The sequence below is a fragment of the Aegilops tauschii genome, chromosome 3, assembly GCF_002575655.3.
Source record: "Aegilops tauschii subsp. strangulata cultivar AL8/78 chromosome 3, Aet v6.0, whole genome shotgun sequence".
Classification (NCBI taxonomy): Eukaryota; Viridiplantae; Streptophyta; class Magnoliopsida; order Poales; family Poaceae; genus Aegilops; species Aegilops tauschii.
The window spans coordinates 267036930-267055936 of NC_053037.3; positions in this window are offsets into that span (position 1 = coordinate 267036930).

Sequence of the window (19007 nt, forward strand, 5' to 3'; positions counted from 1 at the left end):
CTAGGGTTTGAGATGAGATGGTGATGTTGAAGATGTTGTTGGACATTGCCCTCCCCAAGATGGGAGAGTTGTTGGTGATGATGATGATTTCCCCCTCTGGGAGGGAAGTTTCCCCGGCGGAATCGCTCCGTCGGAGGGCAAAAGTGCTCCTGCCCAAGTTCCGCCTCGAGACGGCGGCGCTCCGTCCCGAAAGTCCACTCCTTATTTTTTCTGGGTCAAAATGACCTAGATACCAGAAGATGGGCACCGGAGGTGGGCCTAGGTGAGCACAACCTACCAGGGCGCGCCTGGGCTCCCTGGCGTGCCCAGGTGGGTTGTGCCCACCTGGTGGGCCCCCTCTGATACTTATTTGCTCCAATATTCATCATATATTCCATAAAAAATCTCCATGAAGTTTCAGCTTGTTTGGAGTTGTGCAGAATAGGTAGCTTGGCGTAGCTTTTCCAGGTCTAGATTTCCAGTTGCCGAAATTCTCCCTCTTTGTGTGTACCTTGCATATTATGAGAGAAAAGGCATTAGAATTACTCCAAAAAGCATTATTATGTATAAAAACATCATAAATAATAGTAGGAAAACATGATGCAAAATGGACGTATCAACTCCCCCAAGCTTAGACCTCGCTTGTCCTCAAGCGAAAACCGAAATCAAAAAACATGTCCACATGCTTGGAGAGAGAGGTGTCGATGAAAACAAAATACGGACATAGAAGCACCGTGTAGATTATTATAACAGCAATCAATTTAAACATAAGACTTTTATCACAGAACTTTTATCTTAAACTTCTCATGAATAAGTAACAGTTCATCACACAATCAAAGTATAAAGCATAAACTCTATTAGAAACCAACAAACTATGTTCTTAGTCAACTCTGCAACTACATTTCATCATCTTTTCAGGAAGGGTCACGTATAGGAGCCTTTAGGCAAGTCCACATACTCAACCATCATATAGTCTTCTATGATTGCTAACACTCACCTCATACACATAAGCAAAATGTTTCAACCGGACACATAGAAAGATAGGGGCTTATTGTTTCGCCTCCCAACATATTCACCTCAAGGTTGATGTCAACAATAATAACTCATGCCTAGATCTTTCGTCACCACATGATGCTTGCCAAAGGAGAAAAATAAAAAGGAATAGAGCAAAAAACTTTGACTCTTTGCATAAAAGTAAATACATAAAAGTAAAATATAGGCCCTTCGCAGAGGGAAGCAGAGGTTGCCATGCGCTTATTTGTTTGTATGCTCAACCCCTTAATGCAAAAGAACGTCACATTGCATTGCCCCTTGTGGTAGCAACCTTTATTATGCAGTCTGTCGCTTTTGTTCTTCACCATCACAAGTTCGTGCAATGCTCAATTTTCTCTTACACTAAATGATCTCACACATTTTTAAGAAATTTTTATTGCCCTTTTGCACCGATGACAACTTACTTGAGGGATCTTGCTCAATCTCTAGGTAGGTATGGTGGACTCTTGAAAATAAGATTTGGGTTTAAGGGTTTTTGGATGCACAAGTAGTATCTCTACTTAGTGCGGAATTTTGGCTAGCAAATATAGGGGCAAGCACCACATGTTGAAGGATCTATGACAATATAACTTCTATGTGAATATGAACAAACATAAATCATTAAGTTGTCTTCCTTGTCCAACGTCAACAATTTTGGCTTATAATATTTTGATGGGGGCTCACAATCACAATAGATTTCTAGGATAGTATATTTATATGTGAATCTTCTTTCCCTTATTAATTCTTTCATGAGTTGCATCATTGACCAATGTTATGTTTGTCAATCTCTAATAAAATTTTCTACTTATACTTTTCCTTATGTGGTGCCATCACCTACCATATGATTAGCATACGATCTTTTTCTTTTATTTCCTTTATTTTTATTTTTATCCTTTCTTTTTATTGCAACAAGAAAGTAAAGAAGGCAAAAACTTAAACTAAACTTTATTATATATCTTGCACACGATTACAAGGATAGATAACTAGGCAAGCTCTCAAAAAGAAAGGATCAAACTAAACTTTTATTCATCTAAAGCAAAAGATCGAACTAAAATAAGTAAAGGCAAAAGGATAGTGGGGATGATACGATACCGGGGCACCTCCCCCAAGCTTGGCGGAAGCCAAGGGGAGTGCCCATACCCGAAACTAAATTTCCTTTTGGTGATGAAGAAGATGGAGGTGGTGATGAAGTAGAGATCATGTCCTTCAAGATCAAGAGATTTTCCAATCTACGTCTGATACTCGGAAGGAATATGATGTGCTCTTGATGCAGAATATTTTCACGAGTGAGATACTTATTCTGCACACGGACCATTTCAACGATCTGAAAGGCTGCAATCTCAGTAGGGGTAAGATAAGAAAAGTAAGGCTTAAGGATATCTTCTTCTTCCTCCTCGGCCGGCAGCGCTTGTTCTGCCACCGAGGGTGGATCTACAGTAGCCTCCTTGCCCTTGTCTCCCTTGACGGCTTCCGTGGGATCCTCCCTCTTTAGGTCAATCTTCATCAGCCAAGCATCTTCTTCCATGTTGTTGGAGGAGGAGGAAGACATGATGCCTGGCTTGATAGATCTGACCGAAAACAGCAAGAAAAGAGAACAGAAGATTTCTTCGCGATACGGTGGTCAATAGGTTCGGGGGGTATATAAAGATTTCTTTCTCTTGGTGAACAAGCAAATGTGAGAAAAACGGAGTCCGGAAGGTGTCCCAGGTGGGCACAACCCACCTGGGCGCGCCTGCAAAGCTAGGCGCACCCTGGTGTCTTGTGCCCACCAGGATAAGCTTCCTGGAAGTTTCTTATTTTCCTAATTTTCTAAATATTCCAAAACTGACAAAAAATATTTTTGCGGATTTTTCGGAGTCCGTTTACTTACCGTATCACGTACCTCCTTATTTACACGATTCTGGAGTGTTTCGGAAGGACTCCTTTTTGTGCTCTCCCGGTGTCAAAGTTTGGATAATATTACTTTCAACATTAATGGGCGTACCTGAGATATAATGTTTTATTCGTTGCCCATTAACAACCTTCGGGTTAGTGCCTTCGGCATTATTTATTTTGATAGCTCCAGAATAATAAACCTCCTCGATAACATAGGGTCCTTCCCATTTAGAGAGGAGTTTTCCTGCAAAGAATCTGAAACGAGAGTTGTACAAAAGAACATATTCTCCGACTTTGAACTCATGCTTTTGGATTATTTTATCATGCCATCTTTGAACTTTCTCTTTAAATAACTTGGCATTTTCATAAGCTTCGGTTCTTCATTCATCTAAAGAGCTAATATCAATTAACCTTTTTTCACCGGCAAGTTTGAAATCATAATTGAGTTCTTTGCTTACCCAATATGCTTTATGTTCTAACTCGAGAGGCAAATGACAAGCTTTTCCATAAACCATTTTATAAGTAGACATACCAATAGGATTTTTATAAGCTGTTCTGTAAGCCCAAAGTGCATCACTAATTTCTTAGACCAATTCTTTCGGGACGTATTGACAGTATTTTGCAAAATTAATTTTATTTTGTCTATTGCTAAGTTCAACTTGACCACTAGACTGAGGATGATAGGGTGATGCAATTCTATGGTTAACATCAAACTTGGCAAGCATTTTACAGAAAACACCACGAATAAAGTGTGAACCACCATCAGTCATTAAATATCTAGGGACTCCAAACCTTGGGAAAATAACTTCCTTAAGCATTTTAATAGAGGTTTTGTGATCAACACTACTGGTTGGAATAGCTTCTACCCATTTAGTAACATAATCAGCAACAACAAAATATGTGTATACCCATTAGAGGAAGGAAAAGGTCCCATGTAATCAAATCCCCAAACATCAAATGGTTCAACAGCAAGTGAATAATTCATAGGCATTTCTTGACGCTTACCGATATTACCTATTCTTTGACATTCATCACAAGATAAGACAAACTTACGGGCATCCTTGAAGAGAGTAGGCCAATAAAATCCAGGCTGCAATACCTTATGAGCAGTTCTATCTCCAGCATGATGCCCTCCATAAGCTTCGGAGTGATATTTCCGTAGGATATGCCCCTGTTCATGCTCAGGTACACAATGTCTAATAATACCATCTACTCCTTCTTTATAAAGATGCGGGTCATCCCAAAAGTAATGTCTTAAATCACAGAAGATTTTTTTCTTTTGTTGGTAAGTAAAGCTAGGTGGTAAATATTTAGCAAGAATATAATTAGCTTAATCAGCATACCAAGGAGTATTATTAGAAACATTTATTGCATCTAACTGCTCATCAGGAAAGCTATCATCAATAGGTAGTGGGTCATCAAGCACATTTTCAAGCCTAGACAAGTTCTCAGCTACGGGGTTCTCAGCTCCTTTCCTATCAGTGATATGTAAATCAAATTCTTGTAGCAAGAGAACCCATCGAATATGTCTAGGTTTGGCATCTATATTTTCCATAAGATATTTAATAGCAGCTTGATCGGTGTGAATAATCACTATTGAATCAACAATATAAGATCTAAATTTATCACAAGCAAACCCCACTACTAAGAATTCTTTTTCAGTAGTTGCATAATTTCTTTGAGCACTGTCTAGAGTTTTACTAGCATAATGAATAACATTCAGTTTTTTATCAACTCTTTGTCCTAGAACAGCACCAACAGCATAATCACTAGCATCACACATAATTTCAAAAGGCAAGTTCCAATCAGGTGGTTGAACAATAGGTGCAGAAATTAAGGTTTTCTTGAGTGTTTCAAAGGCTTCTAAAAATCATAATAAAAAACAAAAGGAACATCCTTTTGCAAAAGGTTTGTAAGAGGCCTAGAAATTTTAGAAAAGTCTTTGATAAATCTCCTATAGAAAACAGTATGACCTAGGAAACTACGAATACCTTTGATATCTTTAGGACATGGCATTTTCTCAATTGCATCAACCTTAGCTTTGTCCACTTCAATACCTCTTTCAGAAATTTTATGACCCAAGACAATACCTTCATTAACCATAAAGTGGCACTTCTCCCAATTCAAGCCAAGATTTGTTTGTTCAATGGAAAACTCGATCAAGATTGCTTAAACAATCATCAAAAGACTTCCCATAAACAAAGAAATCATCCATGAAAACCTCTACAATCTTTTCACAGAAATCAGAGAATATAGCAGTCATACATCTTTGAAAGGTAGCAGGTGCATTGCATAAACCAAAAGGCATACGTCTATAAGCATAAGTTCCAAAGGGAAAGTAAAAGTAGTCTTTTCTTGATTAGGTTGAGAAACAGGTATTTGTGAAAAACCAGAATATCCATCAAGGAAGAAAAAGTGTGTGTTCGTGGATAATCTTTCTCACATTTGATCAATAAAAGGCAGAGGGTGATGATCTTTTCTAGTTGCTTTATTTAATTTTCTGAACTCAATTACCATTCTATAGCCTGTAACAATTCTTTGTGGAATAAGTTCATTCTTATCATTAGGAACACCAGTAATACCTCATTTCTTAGGGACGTAATGAATAGGACCTACCCATCTACTATCAGCTATAGGATAGATTATACCTGCTTCCAGAAGTTTTAAGATGTTCGTTCTTACCACTTCTTTCATCTTCGGATTTAACCGACGTTGGTGATCAACAAGGGTTTAGCATCAGGTTCCATATTAATCTTGTGCTGACATAGAGTGGGACTAATGCCCTTTAAATCATCAAGAGTATACCCAATAGCAGCTCGGTGCTTCCTTAGCTCTTTCAATAATCTTTCTCCTTCATGTTCTGAAAGGTTAGCACTGCTAATAACAGGATATATCTTATTTTCATCAAGATAAGCATGTTTCAAAGTGTCTGGCAATTGTTTTAATTCAAACACAGGATCACCTTTAGGTGGAGGAGGACCTCCTAGAGTTTCAATAGGCAAATTGTGTTTAAGCAGAGGACGTTGTTCAAAGAAAATCTTATCTATTTCATTTCTTTCATGCATATGTAAATCATTTTCATGGTCTAGCAAATATTGTTCTAAGGATCAGGAGGAGGCACAACAATACAAGCAAGACCAATTATTTCATCCTTACTAGGCAATTCTTTTTCATGAAGCTTTCTACTAAACTTGGAAATATTAAACTCATGAGACTCATCACCAAAGCTAACACCGACAATTTGTTTCTCACAATCTATTTTAGCATTAACGATGTTCAAGAAAGGTCTACCAAACATAATGAGACAAAAGTCATCTTTTGGGGAACCAAGAAGAAGGAAATCAGTAGGGTATTTTATTTTCCCACACAAGACTTCAACATCTCTAACAATCCCAAGTGGTGTGATGGTGTCTCTATTAGCAAGTTTAATAGTGGCATCTATTTCTTCTATTTCAGCGGGTGCTATGTCATCCATAATTTCTTGATATAAGGTAAATGGAATAGCACTTACGCTAGCACCTATGTCACATAAACCATGATAACAGTGATCTCCTATATTAACTGAGACAACAGGCATGCCAACAACAGGTCTATGTTTATCCTCTTTGTCAGGTTTGGCAATTCTAGTGGCTTCATTATAGAAGTAAATAACATCCCCATCCATATCTTCTTCGAACAGATCTTTAACCATAGCAACCTTAGGTTCTACTTTGATTTGTTCATCAGGTTTAGGTGTTCTAATATAACTTTTGTTAGCTACAGTTGAAACTTTAGCATGTTCCTTTATCCTAACAGGGAAAGGTGGTTTCTCAATATAAGCAGTAGGAACAACTAGATCAACATTATAAAGTATAGTTTCCTCTTTAATTGGTACCGGTTCTTTAATTTCTTATTTAATAGGTGGGTGATATTTAAACCACTTCTCTCTAGGGAGATCAACATGAGTGGCAAATGATGCACAAAAGGAGGCTACTATCTTAGAGTCAAGTCCATATTTAGTGCTAAACTTTTGAAAAGCTTAGGTATTCATAAAAGATTTAACACAATCATACTTAAGCTTAATACCTGACTCTTTACCTTCATCGAGTTCCCAATCTTCAGACTTGCGTTTAAGTCTTTCCAAAAGATCCCACAAGAATTCAATAGTCTTCTTCATAAAAGAACTAGTACAAGAAGTATCAAGCATGGATTGATCATCACGAGAAAGCCGAGCATAAAAATTCTGAATAATAATTTCTGTCGAGAGCTCATGATTGGGGCATGGATATAACATTGACTTAAGCCTCCCCCAAGCTAGAGTGATACTTTCTCCTTCACAAGGACAAAAATTATATATATATATATATATATAATTCCGATCACGATGAACTAGATGCATAGGATAATTTTTTTTGGTGAAACTCCAATTTCAATCGATTCCAATTCCAAGATCCAATATCATTGCATAGCCTATACCATGCTAACGCTTTTCTTTTCAAAGAGAAAGGGAAAACCTTTTTCATGACTTCATATCTGGGTAAACCTGCAAGCTTAAACAATCCACAAATTTGTTCCACATATATCAAGTGCATATCAGGATGTTCGGTTCCATCTCCTGCATAAGGATTAGCTAGCAGTTGTTCTATCATACCCGAAGAAATTTCATATTCAATTTTTTCTGTAGGTGTAGTAGGTTGAGGGGTAGATAATTGTGGTTCCGGACGAGGTGAAGATACCCCGAACAAACCCATAGTAACAAGTGATAATAAATTTCAGCACACTATATAAATGTTTACTTACCAAATTCCACTTACCAAAGGCGCTTCACTCCCCGACAACGGCGCCAGAAAATAGCCTTGATGACCCACAAGTATAGGGGATCAATTGTAGCTCTTTTCGATAAGTAAGAGTGTTGAACCCAACGAGGAGCAGAAGAAAATGACAAGTGGTTTTCAGCAAGGTAATGTCTGCATGTGCTGAAATTGTAAGTAGCAGAGTAGTTTGATAGCAAGATAATTTGTAACGACCAAGTAACGATAGTAGTAAAAAAAGTGCAGCAAGGTAGCCCAATCCTTTTGAGGCAAAGGAAAGGACAAAATGGTCTCTTATGATAAGCAAAGAGTTCTTGAGGGTACACGGGAATTTCATCTAGTCACTTTCATCATGTTGATTCGATTTGTGTTCGTTACTTTTATAATTTGATATGTGGGTGGACCGGTGCTCAGTTGCTGTTCTTACTTAAACAAGCCTCCTACTTATGATTAACCCTCTCGCAAGCATCCTCAACTACGAGAAAAGTATTAAGAATAAATTCTAACCATAGCATTAAACTTTTGGATCGAATCGGTCCCTTACGGAATAGCTCATAAACTGGGGTTTAAGCTTCTGTCACTCTCGCAACCCATCATCTAATAACTACTCCATAATGCATACCCTTAGGCCAAAATAAGGTGAAGTGTCATGTAGTCGACGTTCACATGACACCACTAAGGGAATCACAACATACATACTATCAAAATATCAAACACATATCAAGTTCACATGATTACTTGCAACATGATTTCTCCCGTGACCTGAAGAACAAAAGTAACTACTCACAAATGATAATCATGCTCAATATCAGAGGGGTATTAAATAGCATATTGGATCTGAACATATAATCTTCCACCAAATAAACCATATAGTAATCAACTACCAGATGTAATCAACACTACTAGTCACCAACAAGCACCAATCTATAGTTCCGGTAACAAGATTGAATACAAGAGATGAACTAGGGTTTAAGATGAGATGGTGCGGTTGAAGATGATGGAGATTCCCCTGCCCAAGATGGGAGAGTTGTTGGTGATGACGATGACGATGATTTCCCCCTCCGGGAGGGAAGTTCCCCCGGCGGAATCGCTCCGCCAAAGGGCAAAAGTGCTCCTGCCCAAGTTCCGCCTCGAGACGGCGGTGCTTCGTCCCAAAAGTCCTCTCCTTATTTTTTCTTGGGCAAAATGACCTATATACCAGAAGATGGGCACCGAAGGTGGGCCTGGGTGAGCACAACCCACCAGGGCGCACCAGGGCTCCTTGGCGCGCCCAGGTGGGTTGTGCCCACCTGGTGAACCCCCTCGGATACTTATTTGCTCCAATATTCATCATATATTGCATAAAAATTCTCCGTGAAGTTTCAGCTTGTTTGGAGTTGTGCAGAATAGGTAGCCTGACGTAGCTTTTCCAGGTCCAGATTTCCAGGTGCCGAAATTCTCCCTCTTTGTGTGTACCTTTGCATATTATGAGAGAAAAGGCACTAGAATTACTCCAAAAAGCATTATTATGTATAAAACATCATAAATAACAGTAGGAAAACATGATGAAAAATGGTCGTATCACTCCCACATTGGATAAAGGGCATTAGTTGAGAAAGCATTCCAGCAAGGATTCTATTGGCCCACAGCCCTCCAAGATCCGGTCTAGCTAATCACCAAGTGTGAAGCCTGCCAGATCCATTCCAAGAACATCCATCTGCCTGCACAAGCTCTTCAGACAATCCCTTTGTCATGGCCATTTTCGGTCTGGGGGCTCGATATCCTCGGCCCTTTCCCCCGAGCTGCCCGGGGCTTTGAATTCTTGTTCGTTGCCATCAACAAGTTTACAAAGTGGCCGAAAGTAGATGCCGTGAGAAAGGTGACTGCTCAGTCAGCTATCAAGTTCTTGAAAGGATTGGTGTGCGCTTCGGGGTCCCGGCACGGATCATCACCAACAACGGCACCCAATTCACGAGCCGCACCTTCATGCAATACGTTCATGCCCTCGGAAGCAAGATCTCATTCGCTTCTGTGGCACATCCCAGAAGCAATGGACAAGCTGAGAGGGCGAACGCTGAAGTGTTGCGGGGACTCAAGATGAGAACATTTGATACGCAGCAGAAGTGCGGCAGGCGATGGATCGATGAGCTACCGGTAGTTCTCTGGTCCCTCAGGATGACACCAAATCGAGCTACCGGGTATTCTCCCTTCTCCCTAGTTTATGGGGCAGAAGCAGTTATCCCCACGGAAGTCATTACGGGTCACCTCGATTGCTTGCCTATGATGAAGTAGCGCAGGATCAGCACCGGCGTGACCACGCTGTGCTTCTCAAGGAGAACCGTCTCCGGGCTGCTACGCATGCTGCACGCTATTAGCAAGCCCTGCATCGCTATCACAGCCGCAGGGTTCATGCCCGGTGTTTTGATTAAGGCGACCTTGTCCTTAGGCGCGTTTAGTCTGCCAAGGGTACAAACAAGTTGACGCCAAAGTGGGATGACCCATACCGGGTAGTTCGAGGCCCCAGACTTGGCGCAGTCCGTCTGGAGTCCGGAGATGGCATTCAGTTGTAAAACTCATGGAATATTGAGCATCTCCGCAAGTTCTACTCATAAGGAGCGTCTGTCGGGCCCTGCCCGGCAGCCACCCTTTTGTACAGACCTTGCCTCGGTTGCATGTAACCCCTTGTACAAAGCTAGGCGCAGACCCTGAGCAATAGAGAAATGAATGAAGCGCTGGGGGCCCCCGACAAGTTGCATGCATGCATAAGCATTTCATGAGCATTGCATACTCATGTCGATAGGATCGCATATCGCATCATTTCTATCTGCATAAAACTGCAGGTTCCTACCGGGAATTTTTTGCCTCTGAGGGAAGCTGGAAAGATGAACCAACACTGCGATCTCCGGCAAGCCAAATAGATAAGTTCTATCTCTTGTCCATACGTGTTCTGTAAGCAAAAACTTGTGCATAAGAGAACCTCGCCGCTTTTCAAAGCTTAGGTGCTCCCATCCCTTGACTCAAATGTTGCTTCGGTCAGGATGGTCGCAGTGGCCTTTGCCGAAAAAAGATTGGCGAGGGGCTGGTCCCTCATCGCAATTTGTGCCTGGTAGGATTAGTTCTCCAGCAACAAAATAGAGGGTACCGGCAGGTTAGCCTGCCGAGGGAAACTCGTTTATTTAAAATATAGAGGCATTCCACCTCTGCATGGACATATACATGCACGAGTCCCCGGCAAGGTTCATCGTTTTCATTAATATGCTGATTAAACAAGTACAGGCCTTACATGACACATACATGAATTTAAGAGATTACATTATTTGAACTAAAATTTGGCAAGTGCCTACAGATTTAAGATTGAAAAAAGATAACTGCCCCGTAATCTCCTCTTTTCATTTTCTCCCCACCAGGTATTGCGGTGGGAAGAGGAGAGGACTAAAGAAGCACCCAAGCAGGAGCCCATCCCGGTCCCGCCACAGCCTACCGGGCGCAGCCTGACAAGATTGGGAGTGACGAGGTTGCGAAGGAGGGGCACAAAGAGCAGCGCGGCGGTGCCCTGGTCACCACCTCCAGGACCAGCAAGAAGCCCTGGCTTGAGCACCGGTGGAGTCATCCACCAAAGCTCAGCTGGAAGACTGCTGGAGGGGAGGTGAAGGCACCAAGGGAACATCTCTCCCCAGTTATCACCCAAAGAGACTGGTGATGATGGTGTCGGTGAGGGAGGGGAAGAGAGGAAAGACGAGGCGGCAGGATGCCAGTAGGAGACGAAGGCACCAGCACCATCGTACTCCGACCTGACGCCCTGCCACCCGCCTTCTTCGTCTTCCCTCGTTTTCTCTCCTTCACCATCGCTCCAAAGACGGCTAGGGAGCTCGGGGCGCATCGTCCCCACCTTGGCGGGTAGGAAGACGCACCTCCCCGCGACATCAGCCCCAGATCCACCGAGAAGGGCAGTGCTGAGATTACCAATGATCCCCAGCCCCGCATCCCGGGCGGACATCGAGGGCACCAAGAACCTGGTCGCCGGGCCAACAAACGGCAGCAACTCAAGGCGAGATGTCGCGTTACCTAACGGACGACCGACCGTGGTAGAAGAGATAAGCATTTCCCCAAAATGGGGAAGCTTGACATCTCCCACACCACGTGCCACTCACCCGCCGCGTCTTCTCCGGGCTTGGACCATACTCACTCCCCAAGCATCAGCGCTAGCATTCAGCATCGCCAAACTCAAGCTACTGCATGGGGCCTGGCCCCAAGACTTTCTCTTCAACATAACCAACAGAAAGCAGAGGATGCGGGGAGAAGGAATGCGAGGATGAATGCCTCCACTCTTCCCCCGCCCCTCCTTTTATAGGCGGGTCGGGGGAGAGAGCTGAACCCTCGACGGGTGGCCGCCGCCCTCCTCCACCAATTCAAGAAGACCGGGCCCCCACTTTGATGCTCTCCCGCACCACGCGCCTCCGTTACCTACCCCGCGCGATGCATGCAATACACGTGGCTAAGGATAAGGGCGTGGTGGGAAGAGCGAATTGGCTGTTTCTTCCTCGAGCGTTAAAGTCATTCATGGGCCATTATAAGAGTGGCCCCACCACGATTGGCTTTACACGATGCGCGGGGAAACCGGAAATTGGCCCGGATGCAAGATAATGAAGAAGCAAAGAAGATCTCAAGGGTTTAGCCACTTCCACGCCCCTGCCTATGCACTTATTAGGGCCTACCCCGACGACGCCCGGCAGCGCGTTCGGGCCAGGCCTGGGGGCTTCTGTCGGTGCAACAAACCCTAGGTCTGTTGCCCATACTGTGCACAGGCACGAGGACAAGTTTGCAGCACCAAGGTTAGATTGGAGCACATTGGATCAATTCTTCGAAGGACCAACATGCAGCACAAGAGGACCAAGACTAGCCAGAGAAGCAAGATACTGCTAAGGAAGAGACCTCCCTTGCTAGGCAGACGAGCCTGGTAAGGACGGGGTTACCCCCGGAAACAAGCCTTCGGGCCATCCCGGCAGGCCTGCCGGGGCTTGCAGAGGCAGAACCACCTCACCGCACCACCTCATCACGACGCACGTCGTCGATCAATGCGGTGTTAAGCTCCAAAGTGACTACGTGGCTGCTATTCTCCACATGGTAGCCACTTTCTACAGGAAAAACCTCCAAATGACACCCGTCCTGCGACGTGTCGAACAAGCAGGCGCGAAGCTGGCAAAACAGCCCGGCACGGCTTGCCCGGCGAGCTGAGACGTGACGTTAAGCGATGCATTTAATGCGCTCTGTCAGCCTGCAGAGTTAGGTATGATAGCACTGTTTGCTATCTAATTAGTGCATAATTACTGATTTGCCACTGTGGTGACCCCTTTGTCTATAAAAGGAGGCCCAAGGCAACCGTAGAAAGGGTTGGCTAATCCATTCCCTCAGATATCCATACGCGCGTAGCTGCTCTCGCCCCGAGGCAACCCTGTCGGGCAAGTGCGCTGCGCTCACCACCATTTTTTCACTATCAATCCACCAAAGCAGGAGTAGGGTTTTACACCTCACGGCAGCCCGAACCTGGGTAAAAACTACCCGTGTGATCTCTGTCATGCTGTTCCACGCTCCTCTGCTCTTTGTGCAACGTGCCATCCCCCCGCCGAACCAGCAAGGGGTCCTTGGTCCCATAGGTGGCAGTGGTTTCCCACGACAATGCTTAAGATTGATGTCTCCTTTAGCAACATGATCTCAAATGAAATGATGACGAACTTCAATATGCTTAGTTCGAGAATGTTGCACGAGATTATGAGCAATCTTAATAGCACTTTCATTTTCACAAAGAAATGGAACATGTTTCAGATGTATCCTATAATCCTTAAGAGTTTGGGTCATCCAAAGTAATTGAGCACAACATGATCCGGCAGCAATGTATTCTGCTTTGACGGTGGGTAAGGGTACCGAGTTTTGTTTCTTGGAGGACCAAGACACAAGGGATCTAGCAAGAAATTGACAAGTACCCGATGTGGACTTTTTATCAACCTTGTCACCGGCATAGTCCGAATCGGAGTAGCCAACAAGATCAAAAGAAGACCTCTTAGGATACCAAATGCCAAAGTTTGGTGTATGAATTAAGTATCTCACTATCCTTTTCACAGCCTTAAGATGACACTCTTTGGGGGCCGCTTCATATCGTGCACACATGCACACACTTAGCATAATATTGGGACGGGAGGCACAGATATAACAATGAACCAATCATAGAGCGGTAAACCTTTTGGTCAACCGGTTTGCCATCCTTAGTCAAGTAAAGATGTCCACTAGTGGGCATGGGTGTTTTCGTACCTTTTCTTTCTTGCATGTTGAAATTCTTGAAAAGGTCCTTGGTATACTTTTTTTGAGAAACAAAGGTACCTTCCTTAGTTTGCTTGATTTGCAAACCAAGGAAAAATTTGAGTTCACTCATCATAGACATCTCAAACTTCTCCGACATTGGCCTTCCAAACTTTTCACTAAATTGGGGGTTAGTAGAACCAAATATGACATCATCCGCATAAATTTGGCACATGAATAATTCACCATTAACCCTTTTATTAAAATGTGTAGAATCAATCTTCCCAATTTCAAAGCTTTTTTCAATAAGGAACTTGATCAAGCATTTATACCATGCTCTAGGAGCTTGTTTAAGACCATAAAGAGCTTTGTGAAGTTTGTAGACATGATTAGGTTTCTTAGGATTGACAAAGCTGAGGGGTTGCTTAACGTATACTTCCTCCTCAATATCTCCATTTAGGAAAGCACTTTTAATGTCCATTTGGTATAAAGTGATATCATGGTGATTGGCATAGGTAAGTAAGATGCGTACGGACTCAAGTCTAGCAACGGTGGCATATGTCTCACCATAGTCCATACCTTCGACTTGAGTGTAGCCTTGGGTGACAATACGGGCCTTGTTGCGTACAACTTGTCCATCCTCATCTTGCTTATTCCAAAACACCCACTTGGTTCCAATGACATTGTGGTTGTCGTCCGGCTTTTCAACCAATGTCCACACTTGATTTCTCTCGAAGTTGTGTAGCTCTTCATGCATAGCATTCACCCAATCCGGATCCTCAAGAGCTTCTTCAACCTTCATAGGTTCAATACTAGAAATGAATGAGTAATGTTCACAGAAGTTAGCCAAACGAGTTTTAGAGCGAGATTATTCTCCTGGTTTGAATATCATCAAAGATTTGTTCAACGGGATGGTTTCTTGTGACTCTTTCTCTAACTCGTGAGAGCTTTTATTTGGGTTGGGGTGGAACATCCTCTTCGTTGTCTTCTTCTTCCTCTTGTCCTTCATCATTGTTGTTGGTGTTGTCGTTCTCTTGTGGAGGTGGAGAGGGAGGTCGATGTGGTTCTTCTTGTTGTACTTCCTCACTTCCTCCATCTTGACGTGTTCGAATGGTAGATGCCTCTGGTTCACCTTGGTGTGAGGTTGAGGCTTCCACTTGAACGGACAAGGTAGTCTCCTTCACCTCCTTTGGGCGAATCTTGCCAATGGACAAATCTTGAATTGCTTTCGAAGGATCTTTGTCTCCTGCATCAATTGGCAATTGCTCTACTTTTGAGCCGTTAGATTCATCAAACTTCACATCTACTGTCTCTTCAACCTTTCGGGTGAAATTATTATAGACACGGTAAGTGTGAGAATTTGAGCCATAACCGACTAGGAAACCTTCATGAGATTTAGGGGCAAATTTTGAGCGATGATGCTTATCAAAAATGTAATACTTGGAGCCCAACACTCGAAAGTATCCAACTTGGGGTTTGTTACCGGTGAGAAGTGCATATGCCGTCTTGCCGAGAAGCATGTGAAGATATAGTTGATTCTTAGCATGACAAGTTGTCTCAACCGCTTCCACCCAAAAGTGTCTTGGCGTCTTGTACTCATATCAAGCATCGTTCCCGCCATCTCAATAAGTGTATGGTTCTTCCTCTCAACAACTCCATTTTGTTGAGGTGTGTACGTAGCCGAGAACTCATGTGAAATCCCTTCTTCATCAAGAAAGGTATCCACATTTGCGTTCTTGAACTCTGTTCTGTTATCGCTTCAAACCTTCTTGATCTTTGTTTTGGGCCTTCCTAGCGAAGTTCTTTAAGATCTCTTGGACCTTCTATTTATCATCAAGAAAGAACACCCTTGTAAATCTAGAAAAGTCATCAACAATGACCAATCTGAACGAGTTACCACCGAGACTCTTGTAAGCATTAGGACCAAAAAGATCCATATGAAGTAGCTCCAGCTGTCTTCTTGTGGTCATGGTGTTGTTCATAGGATGACCTCCTCCGAGTTGTTTTCCTGCTTGACAAGCACTGCAAAGTCTATCCTTGTCAAATATGACATCTTTAACACCAAGGGTATGATCACCTTTAATAAGCTTATCAATATTTCGCATACCCACATGACCTAACCTTCTATGCCACAACCAACCTTTAGAAGATTTAGCAATTAAGCAAGTACGAGGTTGAGCTCTCTTAGTGAAATCAACAATGTATAGATCACCTCTATGAATACCGGTAAATACCATATTATGATTATATCTTCGAAACACTTGGCAATCTATTTCAGTAAATAGAACGTTTTTTTGACTGGGAAGTGTAGGGGAAACCCCCACAGCATATCAAAACTTTATTGAAAAAGAGAGAGCAAGTACAAGTACAATGGGGGATTACAAGAGGTAATCAAACTAAGCTAAGTGAAGAAGGAGAAGAAACAAGTAAAAAATACAAAAAAAATGGCCTCAAGGTGGCAGAAATGAGATCCATCTAAGGAGATCATCCTTATAGGCAGCTTTCACCCTATATTGCATTAAGGTAATATCATGGATGAATGCACTTCTCCATTTATTGAATCCAGCTCTCTCATGCCTGAAGACCTTAGCATTCCTGACAATCCAGATATTCCAGCAAGCAATAAACACCACTTCAGTGAAGAAGGGCTTCCTGAAGCTCCTGCTAGCATTGATAACCAAATCAGCCATAGAGTCACCAGATGACCAATCAATTTGCAGGTAGTTCCAAACTCTGACACTAAAATTGCAATTAAAGAACAGATGATCTCTTGTTTCCCTAGTCTGCAAAGGACAAAGAACACAATTTACTCCATCCTCCAAATGCCAATGCCTCCTTTCCAGCATGTCCTTGGTGTTCAACCTGTCCATAATAAGCATCCAAGCGAATACTTTTATTTTCATTGTACAGGAGGACTTCCAGATCCAAGCTGCCAAAGGGTTGAAGGACTCTGACACAAAAGTATGTGAGTAAAACAACTTAGGTGAGTATCCCTTGGCAGTGCCCCTCCAAAACCAAATATCCTAGGACCCAGGTGCTCTATTGTGGCCGTCCAACAGAGACTGGAGAGTGGTCAGGTCATCAAAAGCCTGGCTGGACAAAGGAAGGTCGAAGTGCTGGAACATGTCCTGGAAGTCCAAGAACTCTTTAACAGTGATCCAGGGGTCCTTAACATAGGAAAAGAGCCTGGGAAATCTGAATTGGAGGCTAGACACCTGATCATCAAGCTGCCAGTTGCCTGACCACATGAGGGCCGTGTCCCCATCATTAATCTAAACCCAGCTCACTCCCTAAAGTTTTGCATGACCTTGCATATATCCTTCCACCAGAAAGAGCCACAATCAGAAGTTCCTTGGGGTACTCTGCCATGATAGTAGGAATCCCAAATTAAAGACACCCATGGGAGATCCTTTTTATTAAGAAAGTTATTTGCATGTTTGAGCAGAAGTGCAACATTGTAAATAGAACGATGAAACCGAAGTCAGCTAGTCTAGATACGAAAAGTAGATTGTAACTAAGGGATTCAACGAGCATGACATTTTGGATGGAGCTATCATGGGAGATGGCCACCTTACCAAGGTCAACTACCTTACCCTTAGAGTTATCACCAAAAGTGACATACTTTCAGGCACCATCGTTTTCAGCAAGCTCACGATACATGTCCTTATCTCCGGTCATATGATCCGTACATCCACTATCAAGAACCCATTCCTTTCCTCCGAGCATGTAGCCGCGAAGGTTGGCCATAAGACCGAAGTGTCTCATTGACTCATCAAGATCAAAGTCACTATCATCATCCTCATCATAATATCCATGCTCAACATCATCATGTGAATGATCATCACTTAGAGAGAGTGATTCATTAGATGTATAGCCATAACAATGTGCATGTTTATGTATTCTAATGACTTGAGAAATGATGCTACTAATGATTCCAATATCTCCTTTGGCACGCATAAGGTCACGAAGCTCAAATAGACAATCATCAAATTTGGGATCACTAGTATCCATTTTTTGAAAAGCAATGGACTTTTGAAGGATCTCATCTAGATTTTTCATGGAATAGTTTGGAAAGCATTCCTCAAGACATTTCCATATAGTATAAGCACATTCAAAGGTAGGCAAGCATGCAAGCAAATTTCAAGGCAATCCTCTCATGATAAGATCAATCGTTCTAAGATTGCGGGACATGTCAAGCTACTCATCGGGGGTAGGATGCAAAGGATCAATTGGGGGAGCGTAAGGGCTAGTAATGTACCTTTTCAAGTTGTATTCATTGAAAATCTCAAGCATCTCATTTCTCCAAGCACTATAGAACTCTCCGTCAAGCATAGACACTCTACGTCTAATACTCCCAATTGTAGACTCATCCAATGGCGATTAAACCAAAGCAATGGAGACCAAAGCTCTGATACCAATTGAAACGATCGAGAAGAGGGGTCTAGAGGGGGGTGATTAGACCCTCAGCAAGTAAAAGTGGCAACTTTTAAGTTCTACAAGTTGAGGTGGAGTTTTAGCACAAGTTTAAGCATTCACAATACATTTCAAGCAAGCATGGCAAGAGTAAGAGCAGCGGAAAGAGTAAAGCATGCTAATTGCAAGAAAGTAAAGGGATGGGATTAGAGTGTGCAAATGCAATGTAGACACGGAGATTTTTGGTGTCATTCTGATAGGTGGTGCTATCGTACATCCACATTGATGGAGACTTCAACCCACGAAGGGTAACGGTTGCGAGATTCCACGGTGGGCTCCATGATGTAGGGTGGAAACCCTAGGGCCGATCTTTCACGAAAAGGAGGGGATCGTGCGAAGAACACAAAGAACACAAGGGGAAACACGAGGGAAATCACAAGAGGAACACTCAAGAACAAGTCCAATCACACATCCACTAGACAATCAAACACACAAGATCCACAAGGTACATGAACAAGGGAAAGATATAAGGTAAAGTTCATCTCCAAGAGGAGTTCTTGATGATATCCTAGACGGATCTTCCCATGAGGGGCCATGATGATATCCCACAGGATCTTCTCACATGGAGGTCTTGAACTCCATGGG